Raw genomic sequence first — 8,376 nt, 5'->3', positions numbered from 1 at the left:
ATCAAGACCATCCTGGCCAACACGGTGAAACTCCGTCTCTACTAAAGATACTAAAAAAAAAAAAAAAAAAAGTTAGCTGGGTGTGGTGGCGGGCGCCTGTAGTCCCAGCTACTCAGGAGGCTGAGGTAGGAGAATCTCTCGAACTCGGAAAGTGGAGCTTGCGGTGAGCCGAGATCGTGCCACTGCACTCCAGCCTGGGTGACAGAGTGAGACTCCATCTCAAAAAAAAAAAAAAAAAAAAAAAGTCTCTAGTCCTACTTACCTTTCTAGCCTTACCTGATACATATTCTTCCTCTCTGATCTCTGGACTGTCTTAGTTTCTCAAGAACACTATGGAGAGGGAAAGAGATGCTGTTAATAATTAGTCTTGGACAACAGGCATAAAATATGACCACGCTGAGCAAACTGTATGATGCCTTCACTCAGGAATGACATTCTCCTTCCTGCTGCAAGCCCTTTTCTTGCTCTATTCCTTCTGCCTTGGAACCTCTGGCCTCTCTTCTTTGCCTCATTAATTCTGACTCACCTTTCAGTTCTCATCTCAAGATCTACTTTTTCAGGAAAGCCTTTCTTGACTCCCTACCTCCAATGCTTCTGTGATGCACTTTTGCAATACTTTCTATGGAGCCCCTCCTGAGTGCCATTGACCTCTTTTGAGAATCCTCATCACTGTTGCCACTTTGTGTGCATTTATGAGATTATTTGATTAATATTTAATCTTCTCCACTAAAGGGTAAGCTCCCTGAAGCCAGGAATCACATCGATGTCCACTCACTATTGTATCCCCCACATGCAACTCAGTATCTGACACATAATTACCAAATATTATTCAATAGGTGAGTCAACAAAGAAATCAGCTCATTATTGAGGGGTAACTATCCATTGGTTTCTTATGTTTCTGCACATCTTATGAATAGAGATACTGACTACCTTTGTTTCTGACTATCTGTCTATTCAAGCATTTTTAATAACAAACAGCCTTGGAAGATACAGATGAAGTCCCCCTTCAGAACAGAGGACAGACATACTAGCTTCCCAATATAATAAAGATAATGTTCTCCTCTAAAGAAAAGGGCAGGTGTGCTTCCTGCCCATAATAAGTGATTTCATTTCTCTCATATCGGTGTTCTTCTGCTGGAAACATAATTGACTGCATATGCAGGAATAATATGGCTATTTTTGTATTGTTCTGTGGGAATTGTAGCTCAAGTAACCAACGCAAAAAACATTGAAACTCTGGAACCTGCTGTAAGTAATAAACTGTCTTTCATCTCTAACAAATAATTCTGTGTCTTCTTTCAGCACTCATGCTAGTTGCATGTTTGGTGAAATCTCAGACCCTTCACAGTTTTTGACATTAATTAATTAATTATATTCTATTCATTCTGTATATTTCTTAGACTTTAGTATCAAGATGTGCAGAAATAAAACACGTGAATGTCTTGAGTGTAAGTCCCTGTTTTCCTTACTCATAGACAAACTACATTCCTGAGATCACTCCTACGTGATAATCTGAAATAAGTAAAGGTTTTATTGACCATGTCTCTTATTTACTCAAGTTTTAATGTTCTCTTTTTCTCCCAATTTTGTCATTTTTTTCCTCCTATGTTCTTAATCTATGTTCTATTTCCTTTCAAATGGGTACATTAATTTCTCCCAGAGTGTTAGCTGATCTTTACAGGGGACTCTTAAAGAGGAAAAACATTCAGAGTTCAGTGAAGTATAGTAGTATAGTAGAAAAAGCCCTGGATCAGAAATTAGGAGACATAACTTTTACATATGTACAGGCATAACTAGTTATGTGAAGCTGGGCAGGTCGAAAAGCTCCAGTTTCCTCATCTGAACTCACTCATTCCTTTATACATTTATTTATTCATTCAACAAATATTTATTGAATTATTTGCAATAAATGACATAACTGCTGCCTTCAAAAAACTCACAGTCTAATGAGAGAGAAATACAAACTCAAGATATTAACATGGTGTGAAGGGCATGATACTAGAGGAAATCCCAGGGAGCTGCTGTAGGACCCATGGGGTTGGAGCGGAGACAGAGAGCATGGAATTAAACTGTGCAAGGGAGGTGGGATCTGAGCTGAGTCTGGTAGGGCAAAGTAACTTGGCCATGAAGAAGGTGAGGTAGGGATTTGTAGTCAAAGGCAAGAGAAAGTCCCCTGCAATGCTTGTTGAACCTTTTCCCTCTTCTCCCTACTTAGGCTTTGCCTTGGCTCCCAATCCCTCCAAACCTACAGTGGTGTCCCTAAGGGAGAGTCTTATCACCCCCATGGCCATGGCAAGTGGTCTAGTGTATAACAACCCAACGGAGAGCTCAGGCACCTGTCTCTACCACTAACCCTACAATCTGGGCACCATATTCCTGTCTGCGAAAAGGCAGTCACATTTCGTTTCTCCTGCTGGGTTATCGTGGGGATGTGAGTGCTCAGCATAGTCCTTAGCACGTGAAAACTATCCAAGTGATTGCATCGAAACTGGGGAATACTTTGGCAATTATTCATCTCATTTCTTTTTTGTCTCTTTGAGAACATGACATCACCTCTAGTTGGCCCAGGACCTCCATCTGCCTGAGGGTGGGAGAATGGAGCAGAGATTAGAAGTGTCTCAAAGTCACACAGGGAGGCCAACGTAAGTTTCCGTTTCTAATGTGCAAAATAGGATTAGGCAGTGGGAGGTTAGCTTTGAAATGTAGAATATTGCCTTGAGATGAAATTACAAGATTTTATTTCCCTGTCTTGAGTATTCTCCCACCAACACTTTCATGACAGCCTTCAGAAGAAAGATAAAGGCAATTCAGTGCATCTGATGAGAAGAATCAAGGCAGTCATCATTATTTACATCCATGTGAGACAAATAAAAAGAATTTAATGATTTCAGTTACTAAGGGCTAGGTGCCTCATTCAGAAGACAGTGGTTTTCAACCCCAAGTCATGCCCTTGTCACTATATTTTTCAATAGCACATGTTTGGAAAATGACTGCTTTAAAAATGTGTATATCCCACGGAATACTATGCAGCCATAAAAAAGGATGAGGTCATGTCCTTTGTAGGGACATGAATGTAAATGGGAACTATCATTATCAGCAAACTATTGCAAGAACAGAAAACCAAACACCGCATGTTCTCACTCATAAGTGGGAATTGAACAGTGAGATCACTTGGACACAGGAAGGGGAACATCACACACCAGGGCCTGTTGGGGGATAGGGGGATGGGGGAGGGATAGCATTAGGAGATATACCTAATGTAAATGACGAGTTAATGGGTGCAGCACACGAACATGGAACATGTTCCAACATATGTAATCCAACATATGTAACAAACCTGCACGCTGTGCACATGTACCCTAGAACTTAAAGTATAATAAAAAATAAAAAATAAAAATGTGTATATCCTACCAGGTTGAAAATAACTTCATGCTTCTTAGTAATTTTGGAGAGGTACAAAGCAATCCCAAGAATTTGAAAGCATCACAGAATCTTTTAGAGAAGTTTTCAGAGTGCCTTCAATGGTTGAGCCCATAAATGTGTCCACTGATTTACATTTTAATAATGAAAGAGTATTGTTTTAAAATATTTGGATTCTGGTCACATAGTAATACTATTGTGCTTCCAGGGATTAGCACAGGATTAGACTTGGTTATTGGAAGTATTGAAATTTGCAAATTATCCTTCAAATGAAAGTTATTCAGTTCTTCAGGTTTTTGCTTTTGAATGGTGCTTATTTGCTGGTTGTGAAAATGGAAACAGACACAAGATTTGCTCCAAGTTTGAGCATCTGGAGTTTAGTGGCAGGGAAGCTAATAAGGCATCTCACTGCATTCTTCCCTTTTCTTCCTGGATGGATGACATGTATTAATGTGCATTTAAATCCTTGTCCCACTTCACTCTAAGAGCTGAAGCAACCACTTAAAAGTCTTTTGCCTGTTTGTTTTTCTTCTTTCTTTTCCTATTGCTAAGTAATAGACTTATACTGCAAGTTTTGATTGTTTAGTATTTGTGACTTCCTATGGTGAAAGAATGAAGACTCAGTCATTTCATGCCCTGTTCCCGACCCCACCTTCATCCTCCCAAGAGAGTCATATTATAATTTTTGTTATTGTTCAGTGTTTGTATTATCATGACCATAAGTATTGTTCACAGCAACACCGTATTTCATTTTGTGGTCGTCATTAGTGCTCAGTGATAACTATTTTGTTCTCAACTTTTAAGGTACATAGCAGGACTTGCTTTCCTGCTCCCTTTGAATTGGGTAAAATCATGTGACTAGGTCTAGCCAATGAGCTCCAGGCCAGAGCATGTAATTACTGGTGTGAAACTTTCCAGAGTTCTCCTTCTGTCTGGCATTGCTAACCACCAATATTCAAGAAGCAGTTTATGAGTGATGCTAGCATAATGGTGGATTGGAAGATCCAGACCCTCCTTTTACCCACGTACATGCTGATTTAATAGTAATACGTGGGGCAACTTCCTTTCTGAGAAACCCAGAAACAGATAAGAAGTTCCTGCATCTGAGATGAGCGTGAGACCAGCTGCATGAAAGTCAGTAGGAAAATTCTGGGCACTTTTCTTGGCCTTGTTCTTCCCTTCAGTACAGCACAAACAAATGGGTAAAAAAAACACAACTCCTGGCTTCTTCCTTAGGAAGTGAAGAATTGAAGCATGTGTCTAATGGTCCAGCTTTCTGAGTGTCTGCCTGAAGGACTGGTTTCTGTCTGACTGAATGTAAGCACTGGCAGGAAGAAGTACCAGGTTGGTAGGGACACTGAAAATAAAAGTAATAGTTTGGACTAGTATATACTCGTTTACAATAGCCCCTCCTCCTGGCTCAGCATAGAATGAGTGGGTGAAAACTCTCAAGTGGTAATTTCTCCCTGGGGAAAGAAATTGCTGGAGCATGGCATTTTGCAGAGCTGCCTGAAGTACTGATTTCTGTCTCACCCAATGCAGGGTGCTGAAGGGACCTAACACACTCTAGATTCCTGGTGACTACTGAAAAAAAAAAAAAAAAATGCTGAGCACATGCTGCTGCTACAGAGGACCCAGAGTACAGCAGGTAGACACCAGAGGAAGTAAGAGATTATGAGCATATGAAGAGAGAAACAAGCAAATTCTTCTAATTAGAAATTTACACACACTCACCAAGAGAAAATACACCCATAGAAAAGGTTTGAGAGACACCCAGATTTTCTACCTGTGCTGACTGGCAAAGGTCTTTCCCTGTATGAAGCCAGTCTGTGAAGAATGAGAAAGGTGCCTGTTCCTTCGAATTTGCAGATATCCACTCCAAGCTACAGAAACATAAAGAAACTGGAAAATAAAGCCTAATCAAAGAAACAGAATAAATGTACAGAAATTGACCCAAAGTAAGTGTAGGTATACAAAACACCCAACAAAGAATTCAAAGTAACCATCATAACAGTATGCAGTGAGCTCAAGAAAACAGTGTCTGAAAGAAATTTGAATTTCAACAAATAAATAAAAAAATATGAAAACAAAGAGAAATTTTGGAACCAAAGAATATAAGTGGGCCGGGCGCGGTGGCTCAAGCCTGTAATCCCAGCACTTTGGGAGGCCGAGGCGGGCAGATCACGAGGTCAGAAGATCGAGACCATCCTGGCTAACATGGTGAAACCCCGTCTCTACTAAAAAAATACAAAAAACTAGCCAGGTGAGGTGGTGGGCGCCTGTAGTCCCAGCTACTCGGGAGGCTGAGGCAGGAGAATGGCGTAAACCCGGGAGGCGGAGCTTGCAGTGAGCTGAGATCCGGCCACTGCACTCCAGCCTGGGCGACAGAGCAAGACTCTGTCTCAAAAAAAAAAAAAAAAAAAAGAATATAAGTGAACTACTAAAAAATTCATTAGAGAAGTTCAACAGTAGACTTTATTAAGCAGAAGAATCAGCTAACTCAAAGACAGATCATTTGAAATTACCCAGTCAGAGGAGCAAAAAGAAATAAAAGAATACAAAAGAGTAAAGAAAGTCTAAGGGACTTACGGAATGTCATCAAGTAAACAAGGCCATGATCATGTGAGTTTCAGAAGAGAAGGAAAATGAGCACAAGGCTTATTTAAGAAAATAATGGTTATAACTTTCTAAAAATTGAGAAGGAAAATGCACATCCAGATTCAAGAAGCCCAATGGTCTCCAAATAGGATGAATCAAAAGAAGTCCATACAAAAGAACATAATAATCAAATGATCAAAAATTAGAGACAAAGAGGGAGTTCTGAAGACATCAAGAGAAATGCATAGAAAAAACTCCTTAAGATATCAGGGGATTGGGATGATATATTCAAAGTGCTGAAAGTAAAAATTTGCCAACTAAAAATACTATACCTGGCTTAATGGTTCTTCAAAAATGAAGGAAAGATAAGACTTTTCCAAATAAACAAAAGCTGAGGGAGGCCATCACAACTAGACCAGCCTTATAAGAAATGATAAAGGATGTCCTTCAAATTAAAATGAAAGATGGAATGGCAACACAAAAGCATATGAAAGTATAAAGTTTGCTGATAAAATTGAGTATATAGATAAATACAGAATACTAGAATACTGCAATGGTGGTGTATAAATGCAGGTATAGACGTTAAAACACAAAGTATTAAAAATAACTGTAACTATAAAAATATGTTAATGGATACAAAGTATAAAGAAATGTGACATCATCAACACAGAGTGTGAGGAGGACCTTCAAGATAGCCAACTAGCAGCATCTGACACTTGCCTCCTCCACGAAAAATCAAAATAGCAAGTAGATAATCACACTTTGAGTAGAGCATCTGAGAGAGAACACTGGAATTTAACAGAGAAGTGACAGAAAACACCACAGGCATGGAAGGAGAGAGAAGCAAGGCAGTCAGTTCACTGGGATTGGCTGGGAGTCTGGAGAGGCTCCCCAGTCTAAGGAAAGGGTAAAAGATCTCCAGCCGTGCGCATTCCCACCATGAACTCCTGCAACCCTAGCCATGGGAGAACCCTTCAACCCTTGTGGGACCTACGATAGCATAGGGAGCTGCCTGAAGACCATTCCAGAAAGGAGCCTCACACTGGGTTCCACAACCAGCCCCCTTTCCCCAGTCCTAAGCAGCTGTAGCAAGGCACCATTTTGAGAGCTCAGCCCTTGCCAGACTGCATCCTGCCCTGGGACGCAACAGCCCTACATTTACACATTTCTGAGGACACACTAACATTCCCACTGCATGCACGAAGAGGACTGCATCAGCACAATTCCAGTTGGACTCAGTGGAGCAGCAGGGTCCCCAGCATTCTAGCGCACGCAGTATCTCGCACCTGAGGGAATAGACAGTGGAGGACACTATGGAGGCTGCCCATGGGACAAAGAGGGCCAAAGCCTGTACTTCCTAAAGCCTGAGAACTGCCTACATGGGTTGGCTACCGCAGAGAGCAACTCCAGCCTCCTCTAGCATTAGGGCTGCTGTACACACACCCTGAGAACAGACTCAGCCACCATCCATTGCAGCCACTTCTGTTGCCCGTGGAGGCTGAAGTGCATGCCACTGACATTAACCCTGCCTCCTCAGCAGCAGAGCTGCAGTATGTGTTCCCTGGGGCCTGAGAACTGCTTACCTGCAGCTGAAGCCACTATCGGCCGCTGGTCTGGGGCCTGCACTGTGAGACCTGCTGATCAGTACTACTTTCCTTAGCAGATAAACCTGTGGTTCCTACCAAATAAATGTAACAATAGCATTGAACATGGAAGGGTTGATAAGCTGGATCCCTTGAATACCCTGACTTGATTATTAGACATTCTATGCATGCATCAAAATGCCACATGTACCCTCATAAAAATGTACAAATACTGTATATCAATAAAAATTAAAAATAAATCTAAGCATTCTTCTTTAATAAATAATAATATAAAGTATTTCGTGGAGAAATTAAAGTGTAGAACTTTTGTGTGCAATTGAAATTAAGTTGCAATGAGCTTAAAATAGATTGTTACAAGATGTCTTATGAAAGCCTTGTGGTAAATACAAAGAAAATACCAACAGAAGACATACCAAAATATTAAAAAATATCAAAACATGTCACTACAAAAAAATCCATAAACACAAAGAAAGACAACAAGAAAAGAGGGATGAAATAACTACAAAAAAAGACAAAAATCAATTAAAAATTGGCTATAGTAACTCCTTTATCAATAATTACTTTAAATGTAAATGGATTAAACATCTCAATCAAAAGCTATCGAGTGGGGAATATACTTAAAAAAACGAGATCCAACCGTACACTGTATACAAAATGCTGTCTTTAGAATTAAGGACACACATAGGCTGAAAGTTAAAGAATGGAAACATATTCCATGAAAATGGTAACCAAAAGAGAGCATGGGTGACCATTC

This window comes from Colobus angolensis, unplaced genomic scaffold, assembly GCF_000951035.1.
Source record: "Colobus angolensis palliatus isolate OR3802 unplaced genomic scaffold, Cang.pa_1.0 Scaffold82, whole genome shotgun sequence".
NCBI lineage: Eukaryota > Metazoa > Chordata > Mammalia > Primates > Cercopithecidae > Colobus > Colobus angolensis.
This window is presented reverse-complemented; position numbering follows the sequence as displayed.